Consider the following 25,303-nt stretch of genomic DNA (forward strand, 5'->3'; position numbering starts at 1 on the left):
CCATGCCCAGCCTCTTTCTCCTTCTTCTTCTTCTTTCCTTTTTTTTTGAGACAGAGTCTTGCTCTGTTGCCAGGCTGGCATGACCTCAGCTCACTGCATGAGGCATGCGGAGGCATGAACCCTCTGCCTCCCGGGTTCAAGCGATTCTCTTGCCTCAGCCTCCCGAGTAGCTGGGACTGCAGGTGCCCACCACCACGCCCAGCTTATTTTTGTATCTTTAGTAGAGACGGGGTTTCACCATGTTGGCCAGGATGGTCTCGATCACTTGACCTTGTGATCCGCCTGCCTCAGCCTCCCAAAGCGCTGGGATTACAGGCGTGAGCCACCACTCCCAGCCTCTTTCTCCTTTATAATCAAATTCCAGTGACCACCTGATCCTTCAAGACATCACTCACATATCGTTTCTTCTGGGCTCTTCGTGCTGCATGTTCTCTTCTACTCCTCTTCTACGAAGCTCCTGACATGTCTCTTCTAAACACATATCTCTTAATTTTGGGGGCTGTATGGCTGTCTCCTCCACCCAACCCTGACAGTTTAACTCAGGGATTGGCAAACCTTTTTGGTAAAGGGCCAAATAAGAAATACTTTTGGCTTTGTGGGCCCTATGATCTCTGTTGCAAATACTCATCTGCTCAAAAGCAGCCATAGACAAGATGTAAGCAAATAGGGATGGCCATGTTCCCATAAAGCTCTTTATAAAAACAGGTGGCCAGATTTGGCCTGGAAAGTGCAGTTTGCCAACCTCTCGCCCTGCTTGGACAAGGACAGAGTCTTCTTGCTATTATTATATAATAGATAATAAATGTTCATTAGAGAATAAATCCCTCAAAACTCAATTCAAGTTGACTTCTTCCATAACCTTTCCTTGACAGTCACAGACACAGCAGCATTTTTCACCTTCTGAACATCTACAAGTACTTGGTATTCAGGTATCTCCTCATATTACTCTCGCCATTGTTGTGTGATATCCACTTAATGCTGCTATGGTGAATTAGGGTCGATCTATATCATTTCCAGAGTCTTTTGTTCTAAAATCCTTTGGGTCACTTCATTGTCTTGTACTGCCACCGACTTGTATATTTTTGGGTTTTCTCCACTTCAAATAAATTATAAGCTTCTAGAGAATCAGCCATATCTAATTTTTCTTGGGATTGCTATGCCTTATATAGTGCTTTTGTCATAATATTCATTCATTTATTCATGTAACACTATTTGTGGGACAGTATGTGGCACAAACATAAAAAAAGCAAAATGGAAATGGCCCCTGCTCCAGTTGAAGTCAAAGTCTAGTGAACTAATGATTGTATCATCATAAATTGAGATAAAATCTCTGAAAGAAAGTACATAATTTTTAAACAACATTGCACAAAGAAAGCAAATGAATACTGGGGCAGGTAGAGGAAGGAAGGGCAGGAAGGGCTTCCCTGAGGATGTAATGCTTGAATCAAGATCCATTTATTCAACCAATTCAGTACATATTATTCGCCAGGCATTATTCTAAGCACTTGGAATATAGTGGCAATCTAAGCAGACAGAAGTTCCTGCCTGGGTGGAGCTTGTTTTCTAATGGGAGCTGAAGAGTAAGAAAAAATTAGATTGAAAGGAAAAAGGGGTTGAATAACATTCCTAAAAGAAGGAACTGCATGAACAAGGATCCTGGATGGGAGGGGGCGTGGCACCGTCCTTGCAGTGGCCTGTCCCACTGTGGATGGGGGCTCATTGAGGTGTGGCCTCATAGGTAATGTAACTATATAATTTATTCTCTAAAGCAGAACACTCTCGACAGTAAATGAGGCATTATGAATCATTACAACAAGCAAAAACTGGTATCTTTCCAGCAAATTGGATATATGAGCCTGGGCAAGGTAGCGAGACCTCATCTCAACTAACAACAAAAATAAATACATAAATAAATAAACCAGCCCATGACTGTAGTCCCAGCTACTTGGGAGTCTGAGGTGGGAGGATCAATTGAGCCCAGGAGTTTGAGGCTGCAGTAAGCGGTGATTGTGGCACTGCACTCTAGTCTAGGTGACAGAGCAACACCCTGTCTCAAAAAATAAACAAAACAGCCGGGTGCAGTGGCTCACACCTGTAATCCCAGCACTTCAGGAGGCCGAGGCGGGTGGATCATGAGGTCAGGAGATCGAGACCATCTTGGCCAACATGGTGAAACCCTGTCTCTACTAAAATGCAAAAAATTAGCCAGGTGTGGTGGTGTGCACCTTTAGTCCCAGCTACTTGGGAGGCTGAGGCAGGGGAATTGCTTGAACCTGGGAGGTGGAGATTGCAGTGAGCTGAGATCATGCCACTGCACTCCATCCTGGACAACAGAGCAAGACTCCATCTCAAAAACAGAAACAAAAACAAAAAAACAAAACTGGACATCTGAGTATCCTACTCATAGGCCACATAAAGATTTTAACGTGACCACATTTACATTTTTTAAAACAATCCTTCTCACTGCTGTGGAAAACTGATCTGGGGAGGAACTGTGTCAGTGTGAAGAGGCCAGTTGGTATGCTACTGCACATCCAAGTAATAGAGCAGTGTGGCCTGAGCTAGGGGGTGGGGAGCAGAGGAAATAGAGAGAGAGAGGGGAATACATTTTAGATGTATTTCAGAAGCAATTTTAACAGGACTTGGGTGATATTATTAGTGGTGGAAATGAATGGAAGAAAGCATGGGGTGAAGTAGAATGGGAAGGTCATGCTGGAAGGAAGAGAGAGTTTATATAGAGATTCAGGTGCCAAGCCACTAAGCCAGGGAGTATTTTGAGAGCTGGTCTTGATGAATCTGAAGATTGCAGCTAACACCACAATGTCCATTAGTGATGATTAGTAAGAGTATAACTGAGGCTTTGACACGGGAAAGAGGTTGATAGAACAAAGTACTCCCCAATGGACAATGAGTAATAATTTGTGTTTTGTCAAAATTGCTGGCAGACTTTGTGTACTTTTAGGGAAGCAGAGGTTTTCATGGTGCAAGAAAAAGGATGAAGAGCAAGGAAGTGGAGAGTAGCTTGATATTGAAAATTCAATATTAGGTGCTAGAATACCAGAGTCAAGAGTAAAGAGCTGGCCGGGCGCGGGGGCTCACGCCTGTAATCCCAGCTCTTTGGGAGGCCAAGGAGAGCGGATCACGAGGTCAGGAGATCGAGACCATCCTGGCTAACACGGTGAAACCCCGTCTCTACTAAAAATACAAAAAATTAGCCGGGCATGGTGGTGGGCGCCTGTAGTCCCAGCTACTCAGGAGGCTGAGGCGGGAGTAGCTGAGGCCCGGCGTGAACCCGGGAGGCGGAGCTTGCAATGAGCCGAGATCGTGCCACTGCACTCCAGCCTGGGTGCCAAAGCAAGAGTCCATCTCAAAAAAAAAAAAAGTGAAGAGTTATAGGAAGTGACAACCAGACCAGCAAGTAAGAGAGCAGGAGCCATGATTTGTGGACATTGATGTTTCAGAGAGAAGTTTAGCTGAAATACGCAACCAGGACTATATCTAGAAGCTGAGTTTAATACATAATTCAGAAACCACCTTAACTCACTGCTTTAGTTTTAAATGAGATGTTGAAATTGTTGTCCAGCAGTAGTGCAGAGTTGACTCTTCATCAGTCATTTCTCTGGCCAGCACGTCCTGCCCAGATAGGAGAATTTCGTTTCGTTCTGAGAGCTTTCAGTCAATCCTATTGCATCTGACTGGGAAGGTCTCAGTAAAGATGTCACTTCACCCTTTACCCTCAGGCTGAGTCAGCGAGGAAAGCAAAAGAAACTAAGTGACCAAAGCTCTCTACTACATGTCAAGAATCCTTTGCCCCTTCCTCCCACGGCTTCATGCAACTTCACTGTTAGCCAATTATTGTACCCCTTTACCTAGGAGTACCCAGTTACAGAATTATTAGATGTAAAACAATCCACTCGTCTTAACCATGCAGAGATACTGAAGAAGGACAAGGAGCTTGAATAGTGGGCTCTGTGTGTGGGTACATCTGTTCTTGCAATACGCTGATCCTCGGTCACCTCTGCCTAACCCAGGTTTCAAAACTCTTTGCAAGTAAGGATGTGGAAATAGTTCCACCTGAGGCCAGATGTGAAATTCAGGTTTGGACTTGGAGCTGTAAAATATTGTACCTTGACTTCTTTCAAAATCAAAATATTCAATTACACAGTCATTAAAAAAGATGTTATAGAAATATGTTTCAAGACATTGGAAGATACTCATGAGAAATTATTAAATCAAATACTAGATTATAAAAGAATGTGCTCAGTATAATTCAATTTCTATTTTTCAAACAGGTGTAGAAAGGACTTGAGTGTAAAGTGAAATCTTAAAAGTAGTGATCTCTAGGTAGTGAAAATAATAATAATTTTTATTTTCTATGTTTAGATTAACAATATTGTTTAAATTTTTCAGTAACAGGTACTACTTGTGCTATAAAAATGTATGTACTTTTAAATGTACTATCCAACATTCATAAACATGCATGGAAGCCTCACTATATTATCATCCATCCAATGAAACAGGGATATAAGCTGGCTGCTCTCATGTAATGACAGAACATTCAATTCAAAGTTGGGCAGGCCAGGCATGGTGGCTCACGCCCGTAATCCCAGCAGTGTGGGAGGCAAAGGCAGGAGGACCATCTGAGCCCAGGGGTTCAAGACAAGCCTAGGCAACATAGGGAGGCCCCGCCTTTATAAAAAATTAAAAATTAGCTGGGCATAGTGGCATGCACTTGTGGTCCCAGCTACTCAGGAGGCTGAAGCAGGAGAATTGCTTGAGCCCGGGATGTCAGGGCTGCAGTGAGCCGTGATGACACCACTGCACTCCAGCCTGGGTGACAGAGCGACACCCTGTCTCAAAAAAAAACCAAAGAAGACTAAGTATCACTGCCTTGCTTTGCCACCTTTGGTAATTTAGGAGACTTCACTGTGCCTCAGCTGTCCCATTTGTAAAACAAGAATCATAATGGTTGCTAATTCTAAAGTTGTAAGACTAGATGAAAAAAAATGCTTACAAATTGCTTAACATAGAGTAAGCTCCCGTTAAATATTAGTTAATCTTATGACTACTTAGGTAATACTCTTCTTGAATAGGTGCCAGGAAGTTTCCAGAATTGAGTATTATATTTTGTAGGCACCAAGTGCTTCAAAGAAGGATGTCTCAGGCCGGGTGTGGTGGCTCACACCTGTAATCCCAGCACTTTGGGAGGCCGAGGCGGGTGGATCATGAGGTCAGGAGTTCAAGACAAGCCTGGCCAATATGGTGAAACCTCATCTCTACTAAAAATGTAAAAATTAGCCGGGCGTGGTGGCACATGCCTGTAGTCCCACCTACTCGGAAGGCTGAGGCAGAAGAATCGCTTAAACCTGGGAGGCGGAGGTTGCAGTGAGCTGAGATCATGCCACTGCACTCCAGCCTGGGTGACAGAGTGAGGCTCCACCTCAAAAAAAAAAAAAAAAAAAAAAAAAGAAGAAGAAGGCTGTCTCTAGTCAAGCCTAATGCCAAGCACATTGCAGAAGCAGTGGTTTTATAGGAAACTGTTAGAGAAAACCATTAGCCAGAGGGGCTGACATTTCCTGTCCCTTGCAAGCAGTTATCCTACAGCATACCTGATACTTTTAAGTGACTTGGCTCCCCGTAGATTCCTGATCCATCCAATGCAGAAATTCTAGCACTGAACCTAGGGAAAAAAAAAGTTACTATTCCTGTGTCTTTTAGGTTACTCTGGGCACTGAACTGAGGCTTTTGTATATGGAGTGACTAGATAACTTCAAGGATGGTAACTGATGATACCAAAACCCTATTGACTGAGTCATTTTATTGGAATTAAAGAGAGTTTGGGGTAGATATATATTTGTGGGAACATAATTTTACTTGCTTAGGGTTGTTTAAACATATACAAAAGTAGAGAGAATATTGTAATTGCCTTAGTTCATTCAAGCTACTACAACAAAATACTACAAACTGGGTGGCTAATAAACAACAGAAATTCATCCCTCATAGTTATGGAGGCTGGGAAGTCCAAGATCAAGGTGCCAGCAGATTCAGCTTCTGCTTTCTTGTTCGTAGGTGCTTCTCTCCATGTCCTCACATGGCAGAAAGAGCAAGGCAGCTCTCTAGGATCTCTTTTATAAGGGTACTAATTCCATTCATGAATCCATCCTCATGACCTAATCACCCCTGCCAAAGGCCCCACCTCTTAATCCCATCATCGTGGGAGTCAGAATTTCTACATACGAATTTTCAGGGACACAAACATTCAGACCATAGCAATAATGAACATTCACGTACTCATCACCCAGCTTTCGCAATTATCAACACACATACAATATTGAAAAACACATATATTAATTGAAAATTTCAAAGCACAATTATATGATTTGCCCCTTTAGTTATCTGAGCTGAGAAAGCATGGGAGAAGTATCTGAGCTTAGTCCACTTGGCCAAATCTTGCTTTTGACCTCAGCTGAAACAGAAGAGCTGCTACCTTCCTATTGTAATACAGAGAGTTCCTAAATGCTGACATTGATAACCACCAAATACAAAATAATTAGATGGGAACATGATGCCACGTGTGTTTTCAATACCAAAGGCCTCTAGGAGCCTAGTTTTTCAAGAAATGCTAAAGTGTACATGTCTATGAATATGTAGTACGCAATCCACTTCATTCTGCCTACTCTGAATGGCGCTTATTCTGTGTGATAGAGAAAAACGTGCCACTCCTTGGCAACATAATATACTAGACCAGTTCTCTTTTTTTGAGATGTCAAATATCTACTTTATTATAGTGAGAAAATGACAGTCAATTTAAATCAAAATTTATGGAGAACATTAGTAGCTGGAAGGACTTTGGCTAATCACTGTAATGTCCCCAACAAATGGTAAATGAAAGCATAAGGAAATTGAGTTAACACAAGTTAAAAGTTCACATACTTAAGGAATTATATTAGAAGACCTATAACTTAATTAAATTATCTGAAACTGCTCATTTAGCTTCTATTGTACTAGTGAACATTTATGCAATTTTACTGTTAGATATGTATTAAGTAATAGGTTTGGATTGGGTCAAATTGGGAGAACCCTAATGAGGCAGAACAGGGGAAAGTTTAATCCATCATAAAGCATCATTCGGAATCTTTATATTGAATATTATTAGGCAGACATTTCCCTGGTTAGTTGGTTACTCTCTTATATCTATCATTCTGACATTTTGAATAATTGAAAAATCAAACAGGAACTTTGTACATGGAAAAAATAATCTGATGGAGAAGAAATGTGTTATTGATCACCTAATTTTTTGTTTTCAGTCTTGCATTTGCTTTTTCAACTGTAGAAGTGCAAGAAGTGGTAAATGTGCCTCATTTTAGACGTTAAAGGCATTATTAACAGATTTGACACAAAAGATAATGTTATGAGATGCAAACGACAGAAATTTACATGTAAAATCACATACTTAATATTTATTTCTTTATTCTGAATACATTTAAAGTCAGTAAGTTCTTAAACCTGAGGTCTTCAGCTATAGAATTGTTTCTTTCAAAACACTTTTTAATATACAGGGCAGGGTATTCAGTAACTGCATATACGTGGCACTTGTCTCTTTATGGCTACTAACTCAACCTTTTTGAGAAGAGTTGCTCTCCATAACTGAGGTTTGCCACAAATTACACATGTATGGACTCTTCCTGGGGAGATCTGTAGGAAATCCAGAATGGAGCTCTGCTCTCTTACAGAGAACCCCAAAGCAGCTGTGAAGCTTTTACTGCAGTTGAAAAAAAAAAAAATGTGACCTTTAATTCAGTCCTTAGAAAACAATTTAGATGTCAAAGTGTAATTTTCTAAAGCCATAAGACCTTTGGGAAAATTCTGCCATTTTTTTTCTCTTCTGATGGAACTATATGGAAAAAATAAATTATTTGCCATGATACTTGGTAACATACATGCACACAGTAAGAAATGAGTAAGAAAAAATACGGTCTCCCGCAGACTCGTTTCTAGCTGCTTGCTGGGGGGATGAAATAAGCTGCCTCCTCTCCACTGCATTTAGAGAATTAATTCTCATATGAAATGAAAGGTCCCGTCCAATCCTATTTCACGGTAGCTTTGAGTGCTTGACTGTACCAAAGCAAAGGGCATTACTTGATTGTTCACCGTTGACATCACTTTACACCAGAAGGTGGCAATTATTTTAATAATCACACTAACAAATCTGTTTTGCCTTCAGATTAGATTTTTAGAGATAGTGTTCATTTGATTCTTGTCAAGAAGACGCCTTTGAAAAACAGTAGCATTCACTTACAGATTTATTTCTCAAGTCGGTTTTTCACTCCCACTAATTGGCTAAAATATTGCACCTATTTTAGAATATAAGCTGCAAAATTTGTATATTTCTCTTTATTAAACCTTATTTGTTGACCTGAAACAATTAAAAGGGTGCTACTTAAGATGACAACGCAGATGAAGTGATATCATGATAGAGTATAAGTAGATGCTGACTATCATTAAAAAATGAAGAATGCACTTAATTTTTATTTGGAAGTACAACTGGTGAAGAATTTCTTCAGTTGACCATGACATCTTAGAAATGTAGTGGATTAATAAGATTTATGTCGATACATAATGAAAAATCTTTCACGTATAAATCACAAGGCATTTATGTCTAACTTACCTCACAAGGTGGCAAAATCCCATAAATTCCTCAATTAAACCTGAGTGGAAGATAATAGCCTTCTTGAAGCCCAGCAGTTCGCAGAAAGCCTATCACCCTTCTGAACCGCATGACAAAATGCAGAGAAACATCCGAAATACCAATACACTGGGACTGCCTGAGAATGCGTCTCCTAAGACAATTTTCCAAAATCTGTCATCTGAACACTGTTTGCCATCCATAAAGAAAGAGGAAGAGGAAGGGGAGGTAGAGAATAATGCTGGCTCTGTGAAACGGCAGCATTCTTTCCAGATGGTCCCTTTTTCCACAGCTTAGGTTACCTACATGACAAAAGGATAAGAGGCCAGGGGTGAGCACTCTTTTTTTTGTAAAACCCAGAACTCCAGACATTTGTCATCCAGAAAAAATGCCTGCCTCTCAGCAGGATAGATTTTTTAAAATTTTTCTCAGTGCCTTTCTCTAATTGGGCTTCCTCAACTTTCCACACATCCTTTCCCTGAACAAGTCCACAAAAGCAAAAGTTCTCCCACACCTAGTCACCAATGGCAGGCCCATAAATCACAAGGAATTACACAGGATTTTTTTTAACGCTGTGAAATTAACACCTATAATGTGGGAAAACATTTTATAATATATAACATATTAAAGCAATAGGAAATAGCGTGTCAGATTTCTCATTAGTAAATTCTAATAATGGCTAACATAAAAATGCACCTATTAATATTTTTTCTTCAATTCACATTTAAAAGAAAAATATTACAGTGTCTTAGTATCCGTGCAATACTCATGTAGGAATTTATTATGCCAAAGAGATCTGGCATGCCTAAACTAGCATGAGCAATATGAAAATTTAAAGATAGCTGAATGCCCATTCTTTAATTTTACTAAAATAATGAAAAACATATATTATTTGAGCTTACAAAACATGTAAATACGAATTCAAATGCAGCATATATTTTCTACACATACAGTGCGTTTTTCTACTCAGTATTAAAAACCATTTCTCTTTTTATGCTTTGCTTTCTTTTGTCCTCTAAAAAGAAAGAGAAGTATGAATCTTGAAAATCATCCACCAGCTCTCATATTAGGAAACTTTTCCTTTTAACTTTGAGGAATTATTATAAGTTGTGATTTAAGTAATAGCTTGTAAATTTTGACAGCATAAGATGTCCGTAAATAGTTGCTCTGCCTTTGAAAAGCGCTGACACTAAAAGTTAGGGTATTTGAACGGTTTTGCTGGTTTTGGGGGGACTATTTAGATGTAAACATTAAACTATTAAAATAGGACTTTGAGCAAGAATTGAGAACACAGTATAATGTCTTTTACCTCCCAACTACCAGTCTGACCCTGACTCAGGCCTCCGGAAGAAGCCACTTGCTTGTCACAGTCTGTCTTGCACCCAGACACGGCATCAAATACTCTAACTGCACAAATCAACAAGTCACCCTCAAAACCTCTATGCAGTGCAGGAATACAGCTAAGACACCATTACCCAAGTACTAACATCTGCAAATTCTGAAAAGCTCTTCATATTAAAAAGAAAGAAAAGGAAACATTTGCCACCTTCTGTGTCTTTTCTTGCCACGTGTATCTGCCCTCATGTGCAGACACTTTAATATTAGATGAGAGAATGGGAGAGGAAGGTACGATAGAAGAAGAGAAGTGGGAGAGAGCTGAAATATATCCATTTGTTTTCTTTCAAATTCATTTAGGGGCTTTTTGTAGGAAGGTGTTTTTTTCTTGATTTTTTGCTTTATTTCTGGCATCAACTATCTTTGAGTTTGCTTTTGAGTAAGAAAGATTGAAGAGCAGATGAAAAGCCAGATGCAATGGTAGGCTGCGGTGGAATTAGGTAATAGTTGCAAAAACCCGCTTAATCTTTTGTTTTCTTTTTGGTTTGAGCACGCTTAGAAATAAAATGGGTCTCTAAATCACAGATTATGGCTCTGGGGAATGTAAAAGACATCTTTTGAATATAAAGAATACTACACTGACAGGCAGGAGGCCTTGGAAATTACCAACTTTGCCAATTGCTTACTGAGTATTTTTTGAACAAGTCTTATTACCTCTAGACCTTGATTTTTTTTTATCTCTGAGATTATTCTAACATTGTATGTGAATATTCTGAGTTCTTACCAAAGCATGTTTGGCCCAAGGAAGACATATAATGACATTGTTTCGATCGTTGTGTTTCACAAATTCAGAACAGAATTGCTCACCAGACACAGATCTGGGCACAAACCCCCTAAGCTGATCATACAAACACATTCTGAGTTTCCCCCTGTCTGTAAGCTTGTCGGAGCTCCTGGGCTACAGGCAAATGACTCCCAGGATTGAATTCAAAGGATGCAAGTAAACACTTACTAATTAAAAGAAGGGTTCATTTTATGCTGATATACAAAACACATTAATTCCTACAAGCTAAGTCTGTTTTTGTTCAGGGTTAATGTGGGCCAATAGATGGAAAATTGTTTTAAAACTGAAATAATTAAACTTTTGGGAGAACACACAAAACTCTTACTGTGTCCAACTTGTAGTGAAGGGAAATTCCTCTTCATTGGACAAAAATAAAGGCGTATGGTATACACCAGGAGATCGTTTGGTGCTTGATGTCAATGAATCAGGAGCATCAGAACTATTTTTCTTGTACTAAGCTTTTAGGCTGTGTTGTGCCGACTTGCACGGGTTGCAGACAGCATTAATATTAATGAAGGATGGAAGTCTGAGAGGCAGTGACTCTCACTTCCCCGCCCCCACCTTGCTTCCTTTCATGCTAAATCCATTAATATAGATGGATCGACATTAATACACAAGAAGGACAGGATAGCTCTCCATTCGGGGACACTTTTACTTGACCCTTGGCACACATTGCCCATACATGGCCACAAGACGTTTGACCTATTCAGTGGCATTTATTCATTCATTTATTTATTCTATGTGCTTCAAACCAATTTGTCCCTAGGTAAGTTACACTTCTTGCACTTAGAATGTATTAAAAAGTTAAAATCTCTGACAAGGAGTACATCAGAAAGAACTTGAGGACAGAGTCTGTCATTCATCTTTGTAACCCTTGGGAGCTTTAGATCCAGCTTTGCACAGTGTCTTCTACACAGTAGGCGCTACATAAATGCTCACTGAATGAAACTGAATTGAATTGCATTGTCAAATTCTAAACTGTTTTATGTGATCTTATTATAACCTTCTTATCACCTCGTAGTAAGAAGACACATATCTTAAGATTTATGTATATACACACACATATTTCTAAAAATAATTTTACTCCACTGAATACAAGCAAAATATATAGTGAATGTTTCTATAAAAGCTCTTGTATTTACAAATGATTTTCATTATGGGTACAAAAATAAGCATAGGGCTTCCTGGATCTTTACAGAAATCTGGGTTAAAACTATACCATATAGCTGGAAGGGAGCATGTAGGTCATCTGATCCTGTGTTCTTCAAACGGTATTCCTTGTCACCCAGAGGTTCCTTCAAACACTCCCAGGGTTATCAAGAGGCAGGAAGGCAGATAAAGTGGTACAGGCAGCATCAAAGGCACTCAGCTTTCTCCCTAACCTTTCAACAGAGAAAATGCGTTTCATAATATATGGGGCTTCTCTGTACAAATGTATTTGAATGACAAGTGTCCACTGCTTTAAAATAATTAAAGCACAATCTTTAATTTTTTTAAGAAAGAGACGGAACCACACTTTGGGAGGCCGAGGCGGGCTGATCACGAGGTCAGGAGATCAAGATCATCTTGGCTACCATGGTGACACCCCGTCTCTACTAAAAATACAAAAAATTCACTGGGCGTGGTGGCGGGCACCTGTAGTCCCAGCTACTTGGGAGGCTGAAGCAGGAGAATTGCTTGAACCTGGGAGGCAGAGGTTGCAATGAGCCGAGGTCAGGCCACTGCACTCCAGCCTGGGTGACAGAGCGAGACTCCGTCTCTAAAAAAAAAAAAAAAGAGAGAGAGAGAGAGCCAAAGCAAAGGACTGAACGTTTACGTCTCTCCAAAATTATTTCATGTGTTAAAATCTTAACCCACAAGGTCATATTAGAATGTGGGGTCTTTGGAAGGTAATCAAGTCATGAGTGTAGAGCTCTTAATGAATGGGATTAGCACACTTAAAATTAGTCCCTCAACCCTTCTACAGTGTGATATGGCTCAGAAGACAGTGGTCTATGAATTGGGAAGTGGGCCCTCACCAGACCCTGAATCAATTGGCCCTCAACCTTGAGCTTTCCAGCCCTCAGAACTGTAAGAAAGAAACTTCTGTTGTGCATAATCCACCCAGACTATAGTATTTTGTTATAGCAGCCTGAACAGATGAGTGCAACCATTTTACAAACAGGTAATCTTAAGCACAGAGATTTTCTGTCATTTTGTTAAGGTCATATCACATAGCTATGGAGTTGTGCCAAAAGTCAGGTCTCCTGATTTTTGGACCAGGAGGTGCAGTCACAGCATACCTAGGCAGCAGAGAAAAGGTAAGAGAAAGAGAGTTTCTTAGATTAAAATGGTTATGCCCCAACCTAAATCTTTACAGCTATGACCACAGGGACTCAAAAGAAACTAAAAATCAACCAAAAATCAATTAAGGCGCTAACACTGACTTGCACTCCCTGCTAGCCACAATAATTAACAAGAGGCTAATACCTAGTGAGGATTTATTGATTTTTTAAAAAAAACTATTGGACTCTCTCTCATGTAACAGAAGACAATATTTTTCTGTTTCTAACCCCTTTGGCTTCTAAGAAATACACATAATCACTGGGTTGCTTCAGAGTACCAGGTCCTGGGTATAGTGCATTCCGTTGTGTTCAAAATAAACATAATATTTGCCTAATTTATAATTATATCTTTCAATTTGATATTAATTGCATATGAGATTCTATTTTCATCAATCACTGTTTTTCTATTTATTACTGTCCATTACTAATTACTAGGAGATTTTACCAATGCTACCAAATGTAAATATAGAGTATTAGCTATAAGTATCTTCAAGGAAAAGACGTAGTTTATTGCTTTGTAGTAAAGTTTAATACTTTTAATATGTTATCATATTCATAAAGCCAATGTTGACTCAGTCCATCTAATTCCTGGACTACAGCAAAAAATAAAATAATTATTTTCATTATTAGCCAACTGAAATCTCCGTAGACTTTAAAAGGTTTAATATCTGAAATTATTTATTTGATAATCAGGCTCATGCTTTTGAACTCTTCAAAATTGCTCAATGGTAACAGACTTCAAATTCTGTATGTAATACGCAAAGTTTAATTCACCTTTTCTCAAGGTGACGTTATTTTAAAGACAGTGAAGAAGTACTTTTAAATAAAACACAACCGCAGTCTCTGGGAATATGTAAGGGTGTGCTTTTACAATTGATAAGCCAAAGCAATCATGTTTGGCAACAGACCACCCCATAGTGGGAACTGCTTTCCAGCCTGGTTTTTGTCAGACCAGCAGCTGCTCCATCAGTCAATTAGTGACCAGGAACAAAATGCATTTTTTAAAATCAATTAGCAGCCCCTCCAACTGAATAAAGATCCCTGGGTATGCTTTTCATCAACAAAACAAGAGCCAGGAGTGAATAAAGCTAAGGAGATCATAAATTCTTGGAAGTACAGTCCTAAAACCTGAGAAAGCCATACAGAGGTTAACAGGTCAGACCATGCCCTCGGCAGGACTCCAGTAACTCACTCCAGGCAGACAAGAACCATATATATACATGTACATATATATATGAAATGTGTGTGTATGTTCAGAGAATGACATTTCCCATTATTTCTCAGTAGCTTATCTTCCTAACAACCGTCACTGAAAGGAAGCCATTGATATTCAGCCTCTATGCCACATTTAGCCCTAGAAATGCAATCATGTGCCATCTCAAGGTGGATCGTAGAATTGCTATTTATTATCTCCCATAAAATCATTTGTAATTCTAGTATTAAACATCCTTTCTGTCTTCTCTAGAGAAATAATAACCATTTATTTAATCTTTCTTCTTAGGTTTGATCTTCTAATCCCTTTGTCCTACTTCTAAAATGGCACTGTTATCCTAAATCTAATTTTCTTGACACAATAGTTTGTATACATTAGATGCTTTAACAATATTGAGTTATAAAATTATTATTTCCCCTTGTAATAACACATTGAGTATTTGAATACAAGGATATAAAAGCTCCCACTAAACACATATCAGTTGACCGAGTTTCAGAATAAAGACAAGTAGAAAACGTAATTCGCACTCAATAAAAAGAAAGGCAAGAGTCTGCCCTTAGAGCCAACAGGCTGATGTGTACTTCCTGAAAAGCACGGCAGGACAATTTGAGAAGAGCAGCCAAAAGATAACTAGAGCTTGCAAAACAAGTTCCAATAAACAATCCAATCAACAAAAAGTATACTAGGGATTTGAACTGAAGAAATTTACTGCCAGGAATGAGTTGCAAGGGTGAAAGGGCAAAGGAGATGCTGAGGTGACCTGAATGTCAGTGATCACCAGAAGCAAAAGCAGCCCCTACGGCTGAGGTAGCCAGATGGTGGTAACTGCAGAAAGTACCTTGCAACCTGAGGCCAGGCGAACTAAAGGAAAGAGGTGAGGTTTTGAGATCTAGGAGCTCAAAGGAGGAGACCTGCCTACCTGGTGCTCAAACCTTTGAGATAAACCAGCACAATGGTGGTCTGGCCAGGAAAGAGCAGGATGGCTGGTGATGGTGCCTCTGAGGGGCACATCCTAGCTGGTGCTGAGAATGTCAACGAAGCTTGATGGGGAGCCTTAGCTCTCTTCTAATAATGGGTGGTTGCTAACAGGATCTAGAAATAGGGGTCTTTTTGCCTTCTCCCTGCCTTCTAATTGTCTACCATTTGCAGAAACTTACAAGAAGCCAATTTCACGGGAGCATGAGAAATGTAGTTTGCAGACTCTTACCCCTAGCATCACCAAGCAAAATAGAGAAGGGTGGGCTTGAAGCTGAGAGGCAATTGATAAATAACTAGCACACATATGTGCCTGAAATAACGTGCCCAGACTTGATTTTGTTCTTTAAAAGAATAAAATGGGTCATTCCAGGTTTATAGCTGTGCATCAGTCCTGTGACCTGGCAGTTGGGAGAGTTAAATAGATTACCGCATTTTTGAGGAGGCACAAGAACATCAAGAATAAACTACAAGGCTGGGCACGGTGGCCCACACCTGTAATCCCAACACTTTGGGAGGCCAAGGCAGGTGGATCACTCGAGGTCAGGAGTTCAAAACAAGCTGGGCCAACATGGCGAAGCCCCATCTCTACAAAAAAATACAAAAATTAGCCAGGCGTGGTGGCACATACCTGTAGTAACAGCTTCTCGGGAGGCTGTGGTGGGAGAATCACTTGAACCTGGGAGGCTGCAGTGAGTTGAGATGGCACCACTGCACTCTAGCCTGGGCAACAAAGGAAGACCTTGTATAAATAAATAAATAAATAAATAAATAAATAAACAAACAAACAAACGACAGGGCAGGCATGGTGGCTCATGCCTATAATCCTAGAGCTTTGGGAGGCCAAGGTGGGAGGATTGCTTGAGCCTAGAAGTTCACGGCCAGCCTGAGCAACAGAACAAGACACCATCTTTGCAAAAAATTTAAAAATTAGCCAGGCACAGTGGCATGCACCTATTGTTCCAGCTACTTGGGAGGCCGAGGTGGACCTCGAGGTTGAACCCAGCAGTTTGATGCTGCAGTGGCCATGATTGTGCCTCTGCACACCAGCCTGGGCAATACAGCAAGACCCTGACTCAAAAATAAAAATAAACATAAATCTATAAATAAATAAAAGAATAAGCTGGCATCTTCCATTAGAGATTTTTTTCTGCCTGCTTGGTGTTTTAGGCAATCACAATTTCAATTCCCATGGGTAGAAATGAACTCTTTAGTCAGTACAAAATATTAATGTAATTGACTAAAATTTAAGGTTAAGGTAGAAATACTCTTATCTACATAAAGCCTTTTCAAGTACATAGGACACTGTGAGGATTGGCTGAGGATAGGCAAGATTCAAAGTAAAGTGTGTCTGATTCCTCCATGCCTATCTAGGAATCCCCACTCCTTGTCCACTGTGTGCCCAGAAGCTGGACCCCTACCAGTGTCCCAACTCCAAAATTTTCTCATGTCCACCTCACCCTTATCTCTTAATGTCACTTGACTGTGGGTTAAGAAAACCAAAATCTCTCTGAAAATAATTCACCAGTGTGTGAGTCACTGATTACTCCCCCTTAACCATTTCAAAGATATCGGTGTCTTTAAAGCATGCTAGTGGCCTCCAAATTAATCCCTTATTGTTAGAATTTTAGAAAGGAGGATATTTGGGAGCAATGGGATCTCACTCTGGACTTGTGGGACAATTGAAGACGTTTTCATGAATTATTGAGACGGGAAGTTTATTCAAAGCTCTTAGAGAGATGGTGGCAGGAGCAGTACAGTTTTTCAGTCTCTCTCAATCCACACATCAAAGAAGACAGAACAACTAGATCCCCAAACCAAAATTCCCTAGACAACATTTGCAACAAAGCCAGAAGTTAACATGTCCCACACACATCATAGTACAGGTAAGTGGGGACAAACCACCAGTAGCCGAAAGAACTACATGATAGGAACACGTGTGCAGGAGGAGGCAGAGTGCAGAGACAGGTGGCGTCTGAGGAGCCAGAGAACATGAGCCCCCGTAGAGCCAACATGCAAACTGCCACTTGCAGGAAAGCATGACTCATGTGAGAAGAAATGCTAAAATGGGGAAGGTTTTGCCAATCCAGTACCAGGTGAGTGCAAGGAGCCCGGAAAGGCTAAGAAGGGGCTGAAATAGTCTAGCCACTAGGAATGCTCGAAAACCACCCACCAGGGCACGCTTCCACGACAGGGTCCCTCCAGGGCTGAGTCATCCACCCGGCACTGTAGACACAATGTCAGGGGCCCACAGTACTTTCAGGAAACCATGAAAGATTTCAACTTCTTTTAAAATCAAAAAGGAAAAATGCACTTTTAGGTCAAAGAAAATGTTTTAATATATAATAGATTTGCCTTTATATTCAATGCAGTTGTAAAATATAATTTTTAATAGAGGAAGGAACCTACAAGGGCCTAGGACCCACAGAAATCACAATGAAGCCGTGGGCCCCACACAGCACAGGAATAGTGGGCGGTGGGTCAACACTGAGCAGGACAGGGACAAAAGAGGTGAAGTCACCGACAGTAAGAGGGCTTGAAGAGAGCCAAGAAGTCTCAGAGAGCAAGCCGCCATACTCATGAACACTACAGAGAAGCAACAGAAGAGGGAGCTCTGCGAAGATGGAACAGCTACCCCGAAGCCAGACTCATTCTTTTTTTTTTTTTTTTTTTTGAGATGAAGTTTCGCTCTATTGCCCAGGCTGGAGTGCAGTGGTGCCATCTCAGCTCACTGCAACCTCCACCTCCCAGCTTCAAGCAATTCTCCCACCTCAGCCTCCCGAGTAGCTGGGATTATAGGCACATGCCACCATGCCCAGCTAATTTTTGTACGTTTTTAGTAGAGACGGGGTTTCACCATGTTGGCCAGGCTGGTCTCGAACTCCTGACGTTGTGATCTGCCCACCTCAGCATCCCAAAGTGCTGGGATTACAAGTGTGAGCCATGGCGCCCAGGCAGCCAGCCTCATTCTTAAAGTTCAAGAAAACTAATTTCACATAGAAATGAACAACAGAAAAGTATTGAGGTCAAATCTCATACAATGTTATGATAAGAAGAGAACAAGTCATAGAATAATACCCCAACAGACAATGAAAGCACACTAGAAAGATGTGTCCTCAAAAAAGATCAAAACAGAAACCCACTATTTCAAAACAACCTAAGACATTAAGATAATGACATAACACATGAAAGAGCAACATGAATCAGAAACGGAAAAGTGCAGAAATGAGATGACAGGCTTCAGGAAAGAATCGGAAATTAAAGTAAAAATCATTTCAGAAATGAAGACTAAACCAGAAGGAACACTAGAGCTTATAAACACAATAGATAATGTCTTACAAGAAATAGAAGGTTAAAAAAAAAAAAAGGAAATTTTTAAATGTCTAAAATAAATAAATAAATACACAAAAGGGATTCAAGAGAAAGTGACCATAAGACAGGCAGATGCTGTCAAGGATGTGGAGAAAGAAGAACACTAGTATGCTGTTGGTGGGGATGTGAATTTGTACAGCCAAGTGGAAAACAGTATGGAGATTCCTCACAAAACTAAAAATAGAACCACCATATGATCCAACAATCCCACTGCTGGGTATATATTCAAAAGAAAGGAAATCAGTGTATCAAAGAGATAACTGCACTCCCATGTTTAATGCAGTACAATTCACAATGGCCAAGACACAGAATCAACCTAAGTACCCATCAACAGATGAACGGATAAAGACAATTCAGTACACATTGGAATATTACACACAAACACAATGGAATATTATTTAGCCATAAAAAAGAATGAAATCCTGTCATTTGCAGCAACTTGGATGGAACTAAAGTACATTTTGTTAAGTGAAATAAACCAGTCACGGAAAGATAAATATCACATGTTCTCACTCATACGTGAAAGCTTAAAAATTTGACCTCATGGAGGTTGAGAGTAGAATGATGGTTACCAGAGGCTGGGAAGGGTAGTGGGGAGGGGAAGATAAAAAGGGACTGATCAATGGATACAGAAGTCCAGTTAGATAGAAGGAATAATACCTGGGGTTCAGTTAGACAGAAGGAATAATACCTGGTGTTCAGTAGCACAGTAGGATGACTATAGTTAACAATTTATTGTGTATTTCAAAATAACTAGAAGAGTGGAAGTGAAGATTTCCTAAAACAAAAAAATATATAAATTCTTGAGGTAAGACTATCCCAGTTACCCTAATTTGGTCATTACATGGTGTATGCTTGTATAAAAATTTCACGGTGGCTCACGCTTGTAATCCCAGCGCTTTGGGAGGCCGAGGCGGGCAGATCACTAGGTCAGGAGATCGAGGCCATCCTGGCTAACATGGTGAAACCCTGTCTCTACCAAAAAATACAAAAAAAAAAAAAATTCACATGTATCCTATAAATATGTATAACTATTATATGTCTATAAAAATTTAAAAATTAAAAAAGAAAGAGATCAATCAATACTGAAGGAAAGAAAAGGAAATTTTTTAATGGCTAATATGAGTTTCTGAATAAGAAAATCAAAACAAAAAAACAGAATAAATATCCAGGCACGGTGGTGCACGCCTGTAAGTCCCAACTACTTGGGAGGCTGAGGTGGGAGGATTGCCTGAGCTAGGGAAGTCAAGACGACAGTGAGCCAAAATCATGCCACTGCACTGCAACCTGGGTGAGAGAGCAAGACCCTGTCTCAAAAAAAAAAAAAAAAAAAAAAAGAAGATAAGTAAGGAACATTTTATATTATGTAATATCAAAGAAGCTATCAATCACTACAAGGGTCATGCCATATGGATTCAGAGTGAGTGAGGAAGGCCTCACTGTCTAAAGACTGGACAAATTAACTTCAATAGTGATCATCATTATAATGCATTTAAAGCTACAAAATGTGTTTAAATCCATGGGTTTACAATGATATTTTTTAATCTATTTCAGAAGATAGGAACCAATTTATCTTCAAAACTCGTAAATAAAGGAAAATAACCAATCAAATAGGAGCCAAATCGTAGAAGAAAGAACATGTCTATTTATCTAAGTATTTCAACGAATAAATGAAAAAGAAATGATAGAATTAAAATATCACTATTTTTGCAGCCACAAATGAATGAGTATCCATTATGGACAATTAGCAGTAATGGATGCCAAAACCACGAGAAGTGAGACAATCAGATATTGTGCATCCTTTACCATCGTGCCAAAAATCATTACTGAAATGACGACGTGATGACTAAGCCAGGAGAAACACTAGAGCACATCAAGACCGCCTTTAGTCTTGCCAAAGGGATCAAACCTGGGTCTGATCCAGTCTCTGCATTCAGTTGCCAATTTGCAGGAAATTCAAAAGACAGAGGCACATGTTAAACTGCACAAGAGTATCAATCAGCAAAGTGCAGACTATGGGAAGCTCTACAGGTTAAACAGCCCGAGTTCATCAACCTAATGGAATAAAATGAAAGGGATGGTGGAGAAATCTACACATTAAAAAAAGACTTAAAAGACATCCACTTTTGTAACGGGTTGGAGTAAACTGTATTTTGAGGAATGCACATCAGGGTGATAAAACTGTTTTTTAAACCTCAAGAAAGTTATTACTGTCAAAGTGAGGGTTATAGTTACTGTACTTATGGTGGGAGAGGGGGTTTGCGATTGGGACAGGGCTATGCAGGGTGCTTTCGGTGTGGCTGACAAGGTTCAATTTCTTGACCTGAGTGATGTCTGCCTTCTAATAATTTATTAAGCCGTGCAAGTGAATTCTATGTTTTACGTGTCTCTGTTTTTCTTTACAATGAAAATAGTTTAAAACTAATAAAGCCCTTAGAGAAGCTTTTCCTTTTACTCTGTTACTTCTCTCCTTCCTGAAGCAACTTCCTCACCTCCATGTCAGCAACTCTAGCCCTTCTGTGCCTCCCTCGGCTCTGCCCTCTGAAGGGTTTCTTCTTCCTTGTTTGTTATATTAGATGATCAATGAATATTAGTCACAATTACAGCCCAGGAAATGACGCCTTGAGTGCTCCTCCAGCCTACCGACCCCTTCTGAAAGAGTAGAAACCTGAGATTCTTCATATGTAGGTCACTATGCAGTGCTTTGTGGGTCTCTGCTACCCTACCCTAGTTGTTAGAACTGGGGATTTGTAGATTTACTCGACATATATGTATTAAGCAGCTAATACCATGTGTTATAACAATGAACAAAATAGACTAAGGCCCTTCTCTCCTGGGTCACCCTGGCATAGGTTGGCCCCATGTAGGCCGGGAAAGGCTCAAGGAGTATCTAATTATCATCACCATCACAGCGAACACTTACTGAGTGTTTACTTATTATGTGCCAAGTTCTGAGCTAAGCACTTTAACACCATTGTCTCTTGTTTGGTTCTGGCATCAACTCATTGAATTAGGAATTCATGCTATCTTCATTTTACCAAAGGAAAAAAAATGAAGCCCCCAAAATTTGCATAACTTGCTTTAGTTTATGCAGCTAATAAGTGCAGCTAGACCTGGAATTCAGACCCCAAGCAAATGGCAAAGCCTAGAACTCAAACAACTTAGTAGGAAAAAAAAAATCCCAAAGAATCCAATTTTAAAATGGGCAAAAGATCTGAATAGACATCTCTCAAAAGAAGACAAACAAATGGCCAACAGATATATGAAAAGAAAGCTCAACATTACTAATCATCAGAGAAATGCAAATCAAAACCACAGTAAGATATTATCCCATTCCAGTTAAAATGGCTTTTATCAAAAAGATGAATAATAACAGATGCTGGGGAGGATGCAAAGAAAGGGGAACCCTCATACACTGTTGGTGGGAATGTAAATCCATACAGCCAGTATGAAGAACAGTATGGAGGTTCCTCAAAAATCTAAACATAGCATTACCCTATGATCCAGCAATCCCACTGCTAGATATATACCCAAGAGAAAGGAAATCAGTATATCATAGAGATATCTGTATTCTCGTGTTTACTGCAGAACTATTCACAATAGCCAAGACATGGAATCAACCCAAATGTCTATCAGAGGATGGATAAATAAAGAAAATAGGGTACATATACACAGTGGAGTACTATTCAGCCATCAAAAGAATGAAATCCTGTCATTTGCAACACCATTGGTGGAAGTGGGGGTTATGTAAAATAAGCCAGGCACAGAAAGACAAATGTCACATGTTCTCACTCATATATGGAATCTAAAGTTGATCTCACTGAAGCAGAGGGTAGAATTGTGGTAGCCAGAGGCTGAGAAGGGTAGTGGGAAAGGGGAGATAAGAAGGGGGTGGATAATGGGTCTGAAAATTCAGCTAGATGGAAGGAATACAATCTGGTGTTCAGTAGCACAACAGGGCAACTATAGTTAACAACAATTTATTGTATATTTCATAATAACTAGAAGAATAGAACTGGAATGTTCTCAACACCAAAAAATGATAAACAAGTGAGGTGATTGATATTCCAATTACCTTGATTTGATCATTACACATTGTATGCTTGTATAAAAATTTTACATTTACCTCATACATATATGCACAACTCTATTTTTTTTTTTTGGACAGAGTCTTGCTCTGTCACCCAGGCTGGAGTGCAGTGGGGTGATCTTGGCTCACTGCAACCTCTGCTTCCCAGGTTCAAGCATTCTTCTGCCTCAACCTCCCGAGTAGCTAGGACTACAGGTGCACGCCGCCACGCCCGGCTAACTTTTTTTGTATTTTAGTAGAGACGGGGTTTCACCGTGTTGCCCAGGCTGGTCTCAAACTACAGGGCTCAGGCAGTCTGCCCACCTTGGCCTCCCAAAGTGCTAGGATTACAGGCATCAGCCACCACACTCGGCCATATGTGCACAACTTTTGTGTGTCCATAAAAATTTTAAATTAAAAAATTAATTATAAACATTTCAAAGCCCAAGACCTTAAATGTGATCACTGGTTAAACCAGTAAGTATCCTCTACTGTAAAATATAAATGTGAATTAGAGAAGAATCTAGACCAAGGATAGACAAACTATAGCTTATAGGCCATATTCAGCCACACCATCTGTCCTTACATGGACCATAAACAAGGAATCGTTTTTACCTTTCTAAATGGTTGAAAAAATATAAAAGAAGAATATTTTGTACCATGTTGAGCCTACATGAAATTCAAATCTCATTGTTTGTAAATAAAGTTGTATTGGAACACAGCCACGCCAATCCATTTTCAAGCTGCCCAAGGCTGCTTTTGTACTACAAGGGCATCCTTGAGTCATGACAGCAGAGATCACAGGGCCTGCAAAGACGAATATTTACTATTAACATCTATCTTGACTTTTAGAGAAAAAGTTTGGTGACTTCTGATTTAGAGAACAGATGGGTGAACTTAAAGAGAGAGAAGAGAAAAAAGCAGTAATCAGAAGTTCTAAGGCGGTAGAATCCATGAGCAAACAGAAGTTATGAGGTAAAGAGGAAATCAGGGGCAGGGCTGCCTGGGAACAGAAGAAGAGGCAAGAGTAGCTGAACGATTGTACCTTTAGAGCAGGGCTCAGCACTTCTAAAACTCCTGTCCCGCAAGACTTGATCCATAGTGGCTGAGACGGGCAGTGTTCTGCCTTACCCCTTCATGTAAATCAACTGCAGGTAAGTTACATACATTTCTGTTTATGGTTCCCTGGAAAAGTCTAACACACAATATGCCTTTAATTCTCTTCTCTGACCGCAGATTCCCCTGAATCTGCCACCAAGACCACCAAGAAAATGTCTCATTTGACCCCATGTTTGCAGAGCGTGGTGACATGCTTACAGGTTCCCTAAAATGTCAGATCATAAACCACCTTTTCCTTTCCATTTCAATGCTCTCACTTGAGACATCCGTTTCTTCATGTCTCATCCTTACCTAGAATCGGAAATAGTTGGCCAAGCATGGTGGCTGACGTGTGTAATCTCAGCACTTTGGGAGGCCAAGGCAAAAAGGTCACTTGGGGCCAGGAGTTAACGACCAGCCTGCGTAACATGGCAAAACTCGGTCTCTGTAAAAAAAAAAAAAAAAATATATATATATATATATATATATATATATATAGAGAGAGAGAGAGAGAGAGAGAGAGAGAGAGAGAGAATTAGCCAGGCATGGTGGTGCACACCTGTAGTCCCAGCTACTGGGGAGGATGAAGCAGGAGGATCACTTGAGCACTGGGAGGTCTAGGCTGCAGTGAGACAAAATGGTACCACCGTACTCTAGCCTAAGTGATAGAGCGAGACCCTGTCTCAGAAAAAGGAAGGAACGGAGGAAGGGAGGAAAAGAAAGGAAGGGAGGGAGGAAAAGAAAGGAAGGGAGGGAGGGAGGAAGGAAGGAAGGAAGGAAGGGAGGAAGGAAGGAAGGAAAGAAGGAAAGAAGGGAGGGAGGAGGAGGAAGGAAGGAAGGAAGGAAGGAAAGAAGGAAGGAAAGAAGGGAGGGAGGAAGGAAGAAAGAAGGAAGGAAGGAAGGAAAGAAGGGAGGGAGGAAGGAAGGAAAGAAGGGAGGAAGGAAGGAAGGAAGGAAAGAAGGAAGGAAAGAAGGGAGGAAAGAAGGGAGGGAGGAAGGAAGGAAAGAAGGAAGGAAGGAAAGAAGGGAGGGAGGAAGGAAGGAAGGAAAGAAGGGAAGAAGGAAGGAAAGAAGGGAGGAAGGAAGGAAGGGAGGAAAGAAGGAAGGAAGGAAGGAAGGAAGGAGGGAAAGAAGGAAAGAATGGAGGGAGGAAGGAAAAAAGGAAGGAAGGAAAGAAGGAAGGAAGAAAGGGAGGGAGGGAAGGAAGGAAGGAATCTTCAATAGTTACACTTACTGTTTATAGAGTGAAACTCAAACTCCAAGCCCTTTTCCATGGCATCTCGCCCTCTCACCATCTGATCTTAGCCCAACCCTCTAGACCTTCCTTACAGGAACTGAATATCAAAACAGTCGAGACTGCATGACTTCACTTTACTTATACGTGGAA

General features: G+C 40.2%; 1 protein-coding gene across 1 annotated transcript in view; it reads left to right on the forward strand.

Annotated features, from left to right (window-relative positions):
- The window catches only part of TENM3 (teneurin transmembrane protein 3), a 1,583,118-nt gene that overhangs the window by 865,874 nt on the left and 691,941 nt on the right, over positions 1–25,303 (forward strand). The window lies entirely within an intron of this gene.

This window comes from Nomascus leucogenys, chromosome 7b (assembly GCF_006542625.1).
Source record: "Nomascus leucogenys isolate Asia chromosome 7b, Asia_NLE_v1, whole genome shotgun sequence".
NCBI classification, from domain to species: domain Eukaryota; kingdom Metazoa; phylum Chordata; class Mammalia; order Primates; family Hylobatidae; genus Nomascus; species Nomascus leucogenys.